Source organism: Hordeum vulgare, chromosome 4H (assembly GCF_904849725.1).
Source record: "Hordeum vulgare subsp. vulgare chromosome 4H, MorexV3_pseudomolecules_assembly, whole genome shotgun sequence".
NCBI classification, from domain to species: domain Eukaryota; kingdom Viridiplantae; phylum Streptophyta; class Magnoliopsida; order Poales; family Poaceae; genus Hordeum; species Hordeum vulgare.
In genome coordinates this window covers 547,539,438-547,552,641 of record NC_058521.1, presented here as the reverse complement: position 1 = coordinate 547,552,641, position 13,204 = coordinate 547,539,438, and positions in this window count along the sequence as shown.

The following is a 13,204-nucleotide window of genomic DNA, read 5'->3' as shown; positions in this document are numbered from 1 at the left end:
AAGTTGCGAACGAACGCCTCCTCGAAGTCCACCCATGAGTTGACCCTGCCGGCTGGAAGGCTGTTAAGCCAAGTCCGAGCCGAGCCGGCCAACATGAGTGGCACATAGCGGACGGCTACGCGCTTGTTTCCCCTGGCAATGCCAACGGCTGTGGTGTAGTCGATCAGCCAGTCCTCTGGCTTGGCAGTGCCATTGTACTTGGGAGTGTCCCGAGGCAAGGTGAAGCATCGGGGGAATGGCTCCCCTCGGATCCGGGGAACGAAGCAGGCCGGAGCGATGGGACCATCCTCCTCCAGGAGGGCTGACTTGGCCAGGGTGATGAGACGCCTATGGGCGTCCTGGTCACCCTGGGGAACGCGAGCGCCGACCCGAGCTGCGATCGGAGAGGCACCCTGCGAACCGGTGGCATGGGTCCTCCCCGGATGAGGAACCTCACACGCCGAGTCGCTCTCGTCGCCTCCGCGACGCCTGCTCGAAGTATGCTCGCTCTAGCGCTGGGAGCGTCTGTCTTGACTTCCCTCGCCCCTCCGGCCGGAGGTGCGACGCAAGGAAGATCCCTCCGCGTGGTGATGACCGCTAGGATTGCGGCGCGCTCCGGGGTTGGGTCCCGGAGACTCTGACTAGGCCTGACCGGGGTCAAGCCGCGTCTGCTATTCGTTGGCGGCGTCAAGGAGATCCTTGACCCGCTTCTCCTGGAAGGCGCGCTCCTCACCCTCCAAGCTTGGCATTTCTTCCATGGCTGCCTGCCCCACCCGCAAGTTGGCCGCAGGGGTCTCATAGACGGGCTGGTTGCCGCCTAGGATCTCGGCAATGAACCGGCCGCGGTCGCGGACCGATCCAAGCTTGCTAGGGGCCTCGGAAATTAGATTGAGGCCGTATGCGGAGTTATACTCGCGCTGTGTGGGCTCCATCCGACGCTTTGCCGAGGCAACGGCAATGCCCTCCTCCAAAATATGCTTGCGAGCCTCCTCCAGCGAGGCTCGGGCATCGTTAGGGTTTGTGGAAGCGGCGATGGGTGTCTTTAGGCCGGCGAGAGCGTCCTGAAGAGTATCAGCGGTGACAGCAGCAGGCTCACCAGCGTCTGCTGACGCCTTGCCATGAGCTGTGCTGGTGCCAGCACTGATGACCATCACCTCCACGATGTTGGAGACGGCGGCGACATGGTACGGGGTGAAGAACCCCACGGACGGCGGAGGGTCGTCGAAGACGAGTACGTTGCTGGGGTACACGTCATGTGCATGCATCTCAATGATAGAGAGTTGATACGTCTCAAACGTATCTATAATTTTTGATGGTTTCACGCTGTTATCTTGTCAACTTTGGATGTTTTGTTTACCTTTTATATCTTTTTTCGGGACTAACTTATTAACTCAGTGCCAAGTGCCAGTTCCTGGTTTTTCTGTGTTTTTAACTCTTTTCAGATCTGATTTTGGAACGGAGTCCAAACGGAATAAAATCCCCGAAATAAATTTTTCCAGAATGGAAGAAGATCGGGAGGCTTGAGGGCCAAGCAAGTGGGCCCACAGTGGGCCCACAAGCCCTGTTGCCGCGGCCAGGGGGAGGCCGCGGCAACCAAGCTTGTGGCCCCCCTGGCGCTCCCCTGCCCTAGGTCTTTGGCCTATAAATTCCCTAAAAATCCAGAAAAAATCAAGGGATCCACGAAAACAGTTTTCCGCCGCTGCAAGCTTCCGTTTCTGCGAGATATCATCTGGAGACCCTTCCAGGTGCCCTGCCGGAGGGGACTTTGGAGTTGGAGGGCTTCTTCATCAACATCATCGCCCCTCCAATGACTCATGAGTAGTTCACTTCAGACCTACGTGTCCGTAGTTAGTAGCTAGATGGTTTCTTCTCTCTATTGGATCTTCAATACAAAGTTCTTCATGATCTTCATGGAGATCTATCCGATGTAATCCTCTTTGGCGGTGTGTTTTTCGAGATCCGATGAATTGTGGTTTGAGCACCAAGGATGACTATACGTGATTCCATCACCTTATGCCTAGCTAAGGGCGTTAAACAAAAGCGCTTGTTGGGACGCAACCCGACGAATCTATCCTCTTTCTTTCTGTTTTGTATTTTCCACACTTTCATAATTCTTTTATGATTGTGTTTTTTGTGTTTATTTTTGCGTTTGTGCCAAGGAAAACCGTTATGATTAGTCTTGGGGATGATCGTTTGTCATGCTGGAAAAGATAGAAACTTTCTGCTCACGAAAAGAATTTTCGTTTTTTTTTCTGTAAGAGCTTTTGAGTTGATTCGTTTTGCTGCTGATTGCTACGCAAATTCTTCATACGGTCGTAATTTTGCAGAATTTTTTAAGTACCAGAAGTATATGAAGTATACAGATTGCTACAGACTGATCTGCTGTTAACAGATTCTGTTTTCGTTGTGTTGGTTGCTTATTTTGATAAAACTATGGATAGTGTCGGGGGGTATTAGCCATGGAAGATTGAAAATACAGTAACCCAACATAAACATAAATAGAATTTAAGTTTTCTACAGTACCTAAGGAAGTTGTGGTTTGCTTTCTTATACTAATGTTATTACGAGTTTCTGTTTAAGTTTCGTGTTGTGAAGTTTTCAAGTTTTGGGTGAAGTTCTTATGGACAAAAAGATAAAGAGTGGCAAGAGCTCAAGCTTGGGGATGCCCAAGGCAGCCCAAGATTATTAAAGGATGCCGTAAAAGCCTAAGCTTGGGGATGCCCCGGGAAGGCATCCCCTCTTTTGTCTTCAATCCATCGGTAATGTTACTTGGGGCTATATTTTTATTCACCACATGTTATGTGTTTTGCTTGGAGCGTCTTGTATCGTAGGAGTCTTTTATTTTTGTTGTGTCACAATCATCCTTGCTGCACACCTAGAGAGAGAGACATGCACTCACCGTGATTTTGTCGAGCTTCACTTATATCCTTTGGTAGGCAATTCAGCTCACATGTGCTTCACTTATATCTTTTGAGCTAGTTGATTTTTCTCTATGTGCTTCACTTATATCTTTTAGAGCACGGCGGTGCGTGGCTTGGTAGTTGATCTATGGTATGAAAGTAGTCTCAAAAGTGGTAGTTATCCAAAGGGATACGAAAACTTCCACCTTCATGTGCATTGAATGGTTAGAGAAGTTTGATTCATCTCAATTAGTTTTGAGTTGTGGTTGTGGTAATATTGAAGTTATATTAGTGAGGTGTTGTGGATCTAGAAATACTTGTGTTGAAGTTAGTGATTCCCATAGCATGCACGTATGTTTAACCATTATGTGATGAAGTCTGAGCATGATTAGTCTATTTATTGTCATCCTTTGTGTGGCGGTCGGGATCGCGCGATGGTTTATACCTACCAACCCTTCCCCTAGGAGTATGCGTTGAATGCTTTGTTTCGATTACTACTAAAACTTTTGCAAGAAGTATATGAGTTCTTCATGACTAATGTTGAGTCCATGGTTTAGATGCACTTTCACCTTCCACCATCACTATCTTCTTTAGTGTCGTGCAAATTTTGCCGGTGCACAAAACCCACCATTAGCCTCCCTCAAAACAGCCACCATACCTACCTACTATGGCTTTCTCAAAGTCATTCCGAGATATATTGCCATGCAACTACCACCGTGGCATGTGCCACCATGTCTACATTGCCATTACATGATCGTAAGATAGCTAGCATGATGTTTCCATTAATGTCCATGCCATGCTAGATCATTGTCACGGTACACTACCGAAGGCATTCCATATAGAGTCATCATTGCTCTAAGTTTTGAGTTGTAAGTGTGATGATCATCATTGATGGAGCATTGTCCCATGTTAGGAAATATAAGAGGCCAAAGATGCCCACCAAAATAAAAAATAAAAAAAGAGAGGCCAAAGAGCCCATTCAAAAAAAAATGAGAGAAAAAGAGAGAAGGGACAATGCTACCACCTTTCCACACTTGTGCATATTAAGCACCATGATCTTCATGATTGAGAGTCTCTCGCTTTGTCACCACCATATAGCTAGTGGGAAATTTTCATTATATAACTTGGCTTGTATATTGCAATGATAGGCTTTCTCAAATTTGCCTTAGGTCTTCGTGAGCAAGCAAGTTGGATGCACACCCTCTAGTTTTATTTAAGAGCTTTCACATACTCTTAGCTCTAGTGCATCATTTGTGTGGCAATCCCTACTCATTCATGTTGATATCTATTGATGAGCATCTCCATAGCTCATTGATATGCCTAGTCAATGTGATCATCTTCTCCTTGTTTGTCTTGCAACCTCCACCACACTCCACACCACTTATAGTGCTAAAACCATGGCTCACGCTCATGTATTGCGTGAGAGTTGAAAAAGTTTGAGAAAGTAAAGGTGTGAAAACAATTACTTGGCCAATATCGGGGTTGTGCATGATTTAAATTCGTTGTGCAATGATGATAGAGCATAGCCAGACTATATGATTTTGTAGGGATAACTTTATTTTGGCCTTGTTATTTTGAAAGTTCATGATTACCTTGCTAGTTTGCTTGAATTACTATTGTCTCCACGTCAATAGCAAACTATTGTTTTGAATCTAATGGATCTGAACATTCACGTCACATAAGAGGAGTTACAAAGGACATCTATGCTAGGTAGCATGAAAGCATCAAAAATTCATTCTTTATCACTTCCCTACTCGAGGACGAGCAGGAGTTAAGCTTGGGGATGCTTGATACGTCTCAAACGTATCTATAATTTTTGAAGGTTTCACGCTGTTATCTTGTCAACTTTGGATGTTTCGCTTACCTTTTATATCTTTTTTTGGGACTAACTTATTAACTCAGTGCCAAGTGTCAGTTCCTGTTTTTCTGTGTTTTTGACTCTTTCCAGATCTGATTTTGGAACGGTGTCCAAACGGAATAAAATCCCCAAAATAATTTTTTCCAGAACGAAAGAAGATCGGGAGGCTTGAGGGCTAAGCAAGTGGCCCCACAGGGGGCCCACAAGCCCTGTTGCCGCGACCAGGGGGGAGGCCGCGGCAACCAAGCTTGTGGCCCCCCTAGCGCTCCCCTGCCCTAGGTCTTTGGCCTATAAATTCCCTAAAATTCCAGAAAAAATCAAGGGATCCACGAACACAGTTTTCCGCCGCCGCAAGGTTCCGTTTCCGTGAGATCTCATCTGGGAAACCCTTCCCGGTGCCCTGGCGGAGGGGACTTTGGAGTTGGAGGGCTTCTTCATCAACATCATCGCCCCTCTAATGACTCGTGAGTAGTTCACTTCAGACCTACGGGTCCGTAGTTAGTAGCTAGATGGCTTCTTCTCTCTCTTGGATCTTCAATACAAAGTTCTCCATGATCTTCATGGAGATCTATCCGATGTAATCCTCTTTGGCGGTGTATTTGTCCAGATCCGATGAATTGTGGATTTGTGATCAGATTATCTATGATATATATTTGAGTCTTTGCTTATTTCTTATATGCATGATTTGATATCCTTGTAAGTCTCTCCGAGTCTTGGGTTTTGTTTGGCCAACTAGATCTATGATTCTTGCAATGGGAGAAGTGCTTGGTTTTGGGTTCATACCGTGTGGTGACCTTTCCCAGTGACACAAAGGGCAGCAAGGCACGCATCGTGTTATTGCCATCAAGGGTAACAAGATGGGCTTTTATCGTAGATATGGATTGTCCATCTACATCATGTCATCTTGCTTAAGGCGTTACTCTGTTCTTGTGAACTTAATACACTAGATGCATGCTGGATAGCGGTCGATGTGTGGAGTAATAGTAGTAGATGCAGAAAGTAGACCGATACTATGGCACCACACATCGACCGCTATCCAGCATGCATCTAGTGTATTAAGTTCACAAGAACAGAGTAACGCCTTAAGCAAGATGACATGATGTAGATGGACAATCCATATCTACGATAAAAGCCCATCTTGTTACCCTTGATGGCAACAACACGATGCGTGCCTTGCTGCCCTTTGTGTCACTGGGAAAGGTCACCACACGGTATGAACCCAAAACCAAGCACTTCTCCCATTGCAAGAATCATAGATCTAGTTGGCCAAACAAAACCCAAGACTCGGAGAGACTTACAAGGATATCAAATCATGCATATAAGAAATCAGCAAAGACTCAAATATATATCATAGATAATCTGATCATAAATCCACAATTCATAGGATCTGGACAAACACACCGCCAAAGAGGATTACATCGGATAGATCTCCATGAAGATCATGGAGAACTTTGTATTGAAGATCCAAGAGAGAGAAGAAGCCATCTAGCTACTAACTACGGACCCGTAGGTCTGAAGTGGACTACTCACGAGTCATTGGAGAGGCGATGATGTTGATGTGGAAGCCCTCCAACTCCAAAGTCCCCTCCGGCAGGGCACCGGGAAGGGTCTCCAGATGAGATCTCGCGGAAACGGAAGCTTGCGGCGGCGGAAAAGTGTTTTCGTGGATCCCTTGATTTTTTCTGGATTTTTTGGAAATTTATAGGCCAAAGACCTAGGGCAGGGGAGCGCCAGGGGGGCCACAAGCTTGGTTGCCGCGGCCTCCCCCTGGCCGCGGCAACAGGGCTTGTTGGCCCCCTGTGGGGCCACTTGCTTAGCCCTCAAGCCTCCCGATCTTCTTTCGTTCTGGAAAAAAATATTTCGGGGATTTTATTCCGTTTGGACACCGTTCCAAAATCAGATATGAAAAGAGTCAAAAACACAGAAAAACAGGAACTGGCACTTGGCACTGAGTTAATAAGTTAGTCCCAAAAAAAGATATAAAAGGTAAACAAAACATCCAAAGTTGACAAGATAACAACGTGAAACCTTCAAAAATTATAGATACGTTTGATATGTATCAAGCATCCCCAAGCTTAACTCCTGCTCGTCCTCGAGTAGGGAAGTGATAAAGAATGAATTTTTGATGCTTTCATGCTACCTAGCATAGATGTCCTTTGTAACTCCTCTTATGTGACGTTAATGTTCAGATCCATTAGATTCAAAACAATAGTTTGCTATTGACGTGGAGACAATAGTAATTCAAGCAAACTAGCAAGGTAATCATGAACTTTCAAAATAACAAGGCCAAAAGAAAGTTATCCCTACAAAATCATATAGTCTGGCTATGCTCTATCATCATTGCACAACGAATTTAAATCATGCACAACCCCGATATTGGCCAAGTAATTGTTTTCACACCTTTACTTTCTCAAAAATTTTCAACTCTCACGCAATACATGAGCGTGAGCCATGGTTTTAGCACTATAAGTGGTGTGGAGTGTGGTGGAGGTTGCAAGACAAACAAGGAGAAGATGATCACATTGACTAGGCATATCAATGAGCTATGGAGATGCTCATCAATAGATATCAACGTGGATGAGTAGAAATTGCCATACAAATGATGCACTAGAGCTAAGAGTATGTGAAATCTCTTAAAGAAAACTAGTGGGTGTGCATCCAACTTGCTTGCTCACGAAGACCTAAGGCAATTTTGAGGAAGCCTATCATTGGAATATACAAGCCAAGTTATATAATGAAAATTTCCCACTAGCTATATGGTGGTGACAAAACGAGAGACTCTCAATTATGAAGATCATGGTGCTTAATATGCACAAGTGTGGAAAGGTGGTAGCATTGTCCCTTCTCTCTTGTTCTCTCATTTTTTGGTGGGCTCTTTGGCCTCTTTTTTTTGGTGGGCATCTTTAGCCTCTTTTTGTATATGGGCTTTGCTGGCCTTTTTTATTTCCTCACATGGGACAATGCTCCATTAATGATGATCATCACACTTACAACTCAAAACTTAGAGCAATGATGACTCTATATGGAATGCCTTCGATAGTGTACCGTGACAATGATCTAGCATGGCATAGACATCAATGGAAACATCAAGCTAGCTATCTTACGATCATGCAATGGAAATGTAGAAGTGGTGGCACATGTCATGGTGGTAATCGTATGGCAATATATCTCGGAATAACTTTGAAAAAGCCATAGTAGGTAGGTATGGTGGCTGTTTTGAGGGAGGCTAATGGTGGGTTTTGTGCACCGGCAAAATTTGCACGACACTAAAGAAGATAGTGATGGTGGAAGGTGAAACTGCATCTAAACCATGGACTCAACATTAGTCATGAAGAACTCATATACTTGTTGCAAAAGTTTTAGTAGTAATCGAAACAAAGCATTCAACGCATACTCCTAGGGGAAGGCTTGGTAGGTATAAACCATCGCGTGATCCCGACCGCCACACAAAGGATGACAATCAATAGACTAATCATGCTCAGACTTCATCACATAGCGGTTCACCATACGTGCACGCTACGGGAATCACTAACTTCAACACAAGTATTTCTAGATCCACAACACCTTACTAATATAACTTCAATATTACCACAACCACAACTCAAAACTAATTGAGATGAATCAAACTTCTCTAACTATTCAATGCACATGAAGGTGGAAGTTTTCATATCTCTTTGGATAACTACCCCTTTTGAGACTACTTTCATAGCATAGATCAACTACCAAGCCATGCACCGCCGTGCTCTAAAAGATATAAGTGAAGCACATAGAGCAAAAGCAACTAGCTCAAAAGATATAAGTGAAGCACATATGACCTGAATTGTCTAACCAAAGGATATAAGTGAAGCTCGACAAAATCACGGTGAGTGCATGTATCTCTCTCTAGGTGTGCAGCAAGGATGATTGTGACACAACAAAAATAAAAGACATCTACGATACATGGGAAAATGTGTCGAGAACTCACTCGATGTACGGCCGCACTTCTGTTAGGTTGTTGAAGATATACAACGAAATGTTCTGCCATTCTTCGACATCCAACATTATTGGTTTCGAAGCACTGGCTGATGCGAGCTTCCCTTTGAATAGGCTGAGGTTGGACCCACCTTTTTTAGGGTCTGCATCATTGTGCCGAGGCTTCGGATTATGCAAATGATGATTTTTGGCTTCGTAGTGTGCTGTCACAAAGTTTGCCACCTCCTCAGTAATGAATGCCTCAGCCATCGATGCTTCAATTCTATGCTTATTTTTACATTTAGCTCGAAGGGTCTTCTGCATCCTCTCAGTTTCATAGCACCAACAATCTTGCACGGGCCCACCCAATCTTGCCTCGGTCGGTAGATGTAAAATGAAATGCTGCATTGGATTAAACAAGCCCGGTGGAAAGATCTTCTCTAACTTGCACAACAACTCCGGTGCAAACTCCTCCATGTCTTCTACCACGCCAGGCGACAATTATTTCGCACAAAGAACACGGAAGAAATAGCTCAGCTCTGCCAGTACTAGCCATTCATCCTCAGGAATAAAGCCACGTAACATCACCGACATTACTCGCTCTAGCCATATGTGCCAATCATGACTCTTGAGACCAAAGATTTTTAATTTTTCAAGACTTGCTCCCCTCTTTAGATTCACTGCATACCCATCGGGGAACATCAAGTGCATTTTGACCCACAAGATAATTTCCCTCATAGCTGGCCTTCCAAGATTGAACCAGGCCTTTGGCTTCGACCACTTCTGCTTTCCTTTGCCTTCTCGCATGTTTTGTAAGGGTCTATGACATAGTGTCTCTTGATCGACTCTAGACTTAATATTATCCTTTGTCTTCCCATCTATGTCGAACAGTGTACCAAAAATAGCCTCTCCGATATTCTTTTCAGTGTGCATCATGTCGATATTGTGTGGAAGAAGGAGGTCTTTGAAGTAAGGCAGATCCCAGAAGCATGGCTTGTGAGTCCAGGCGTGTTTTGAATTATACCCCTTGAAATACCCTGGGCGCTCTGGATCAGGCTCGAGGGCGTTTAACTGATCCAGGATCTGTTGGCCTGTGAACGCAGGTGGTGCCAAGTTTTTGACAACTTTGCCTTTGGTAAAGTTCTTCTTGTCTTTTCTGAACTGATGGTCAGGATCCAGGAACTGTCTATGCAAGTCAAAGCAAGAATACTTCCGACGCTCGTCCAACCAATGAAACTGAAGAGCTGCCTTGCATTAGGGGCACGGGAACCTTCCATGGACACACCATCCAGAGAATAGCGCATACGCTGGCAAGTCATGCATAAAGTACATGTACCACACATGCATTTTGAAGTTCTCTTTTCTAGCAGCATCGTATGTCTTGACCCCATTTTCCCAAGCTTGTTGCAATTCATCCTTAAGCGGTTGCAGGTACACATTCATATTCTTCCCCGGATAATTGGGCCCTGGAATTATCAACGTCAGAAATATGTTATTTCTTTGCATAATCTGCCCGGGGGGGGGGATTGAGTGGAATGACAAATACAGGCGAACAACTGTATTGGGTTGCCGTCATGCCGAAGGGATTAAAACCATCCGTGGCGACGCAGACTCGAGGATTCCTTGGATTTGCCGCTTTATCCTGATGCAATCCACCGAAATGTTTCCACGCTTCCCCATCCGATGTGTGTACCATCATCTTATTCCCATCCGCATCTAGTTCGGTTCTTTTGCCCAATTTGTGCCATGTCATCTGTCTGACTGTCTCTTCGACCATGAAAAGACGTTGAAGTCTTGGTACAATTGGCATATACCGAAGAACACTAACTGCGATTTTGGTCTGCCTCTTCTCACCCATACCGTTGTCTACCACAAGATACGTGCAAGACTCGCAATTGGGAGAATAGTCCAAGTGTGCATACTCCTTCCTAAATAAGACACATCCTTTCTCACATGCATCTATCTTCTCATAGGGCATCTTAAGTACACGAAGTATTTTGTCCGACTGGTACAGGTTTGCAGGCATGACATGGCCTTTGGGTAGGAAACGTCCAAATAGTGTCATCATCGCTTCGTAGCATTCTCTTCCCAAGTTGAACTGAGCCTTTAGAGCCATTACTTGTGCAATTGCATCCAGCTGACAGAGCTCAGTGTGCTCATGGAGAGGACGTTTTGAAGACTCCAACATTTCATAAAAGGCCTTTCCAGATTCCTCCATCTCATCTTCCGAATCCCGAGCATCATCAAAGTCTTGCACCATGTCTTCGATCCCGGTACCATGCTCGTCCGTGCGACGACGGACCACCTCAGCTCTTGTGCGTTGTATAGACTCACCATGAAATGTCCACACCATATAATTAGGCTTAAAACCCCTCCTCTACAGGTGTTTAATCATTACAGACTTTATCATCTTTTTATAGTTGTCGCATCCAGGACAGGGGCAATAGTTTCTTTCCACGCCATTTGCGAATGCGGCTTTCACAAATTCCTTTGTTTTTACAAACCATTCTTTCGTCATCTCTTTCTGACTAGGGTGACCGGTATACATCCACGCACGATCACTCATCTTGCGTAGCTACTAAAGACAGAAGAAATATATTGATATATAATTTAGCGTTTATATTCATCGGTTAATCAGGTTTGCCATTTTTATTACGTCCAGGCAACCTACACGCTAATAGGTAAAGATAGGTCCTAATCCCACCCGAGTATGTGTAGATTGGGTTTGTTTTCCCATGCTCTGCTCCGGATCCAACGCGAAATTTCGGCAGCACCTCCCCGCTGTTCTCCTGATACACGTCTCCGCAATAAACAGAGAGGATGTGCATCCGGAGAACAACGGGGGAGGCACTGATGAAATTCCGCATCGGATCCAGAGCACAGCATCAGTCCCAATCTACACATACTCAGGCTGTCCATGGATAATGTTGGACAATTCGAAAGGATGGCGGTTATAAATATGCAAAGACATGCATATTTATAGATGTCGCCCTTTCGAACGGGAGACACATACTGGTCACACATACTGATAAATTAATTGAATTACCTAAATCTAGAAAGTTTCATCCGGAAACCGAGCCACAGTAAATGAAGGGGCGGGGAGGAGATGAAATTTGTACTCACCCACGAATGCAGGGGCGGAGCTCGTACAACGCACGAGCAGGTCTTCGCACACCAGACCTCACAGCGACGAGACAACTATCACATGTAAATCCACCCGATCAACACAAATATTCCAATTATGTCATTTTAGAGGAAAACAAGCTAAGTATATAATATTCATGAGCTAACAAAGGTTCTTATGCCATTTTGAGGTTATTATGGCATTTTGGAGCTAAATGGGCTAATTATGTCATTGTTGGGGAAATTAAAGCAAGGATAATAAGAAAGAGGAGAAGAAAGAGGAGGAGGAGGAGAAGAAGAAGAAATCAAAAAGGAGGATAAGGAGGAGAAGGAGGAAGAGGAGAAGAAGAAGGAGGAGAAGGTATTTTTCTTCTCTTCTTCTCTTCTTCTTCTTCTTCTTTCTTTCTTTTCATTTTTCCTATTTATTCTCCTCTTCTCCTCTTGTTGGAGCTAAATTATCTAATTATGTCTTTTTGGAGCTATATGGGCTAATTATCCCATTTTTGAGGAAAACAAGCTAAGAATATAATATTCATGAGCTAACCAAGGTTCTTATGCCATTTTGAGCTTATTATGGCATTTTGGAGCTAAATGGGCTAATTATGTCATTGTTGGGTTAATTAAAGCAAGGATAATTCGAAAGAGGAGAAGAAAGAGGAGGAGGAGGAGAAGAAGAAGAAATCAAGAAGGAGGAGAAGGAGGAGGAGGAGAAGGACTAGAAGGTCCTTGGCCTTCTCCTCCTCCTCCTCCTTCTCCTTATTCTCTTCTTCTTCTTCTTCTTTCTTTTCATTTTGCCTATTTCTTCTCCTCTTCTCCTCTTGTTGGAGCTAAATTACCTAATTATGTCTTTTTGGAGCTAAATGGATTAATTATCCCATTTTAGAGGAAAACAAGCTAAGTATATAATATTCATGAGCTAACCAAGGTTCTTATGCCATTTTAAGCTTATTATGGTATTTTGGAGCTAAATGGGCTAATTATGTCATTGTTGGGGAAATTAAAGCAAGGATAATATGAAAGAGGAGAAGAAAGAGGAGGAGGAGGATAAGAATAAGAAATCAAGAAGAAGGAGGAGAAGGAGGAGGAGGAGAAGGACTAGAAGGTCCTTGGCCTTCTTCTTCTCCTCCTCCTCATCCTCCTTCTCCTTCTTCTCTTCTTCTTCTTCTTCTTCTTCTACTACTACTTCTTCTTCTTCTTTCTTTTCATTTTGCCTATTTCTTCTCCTATTCTCCTCTTGTTGGAGCTAAATTACCTAATTATGTCTTTTTTGAGCTAAATGGGCTAATTATCCCATTTTAGAGGAAAACAAGCTAAGTATATAATATTCATGAGCTAACCAAGGTTCTTATGCCATTTTGAGCTTATTATGGTATTTTGGAGCTAAATGGGCTAA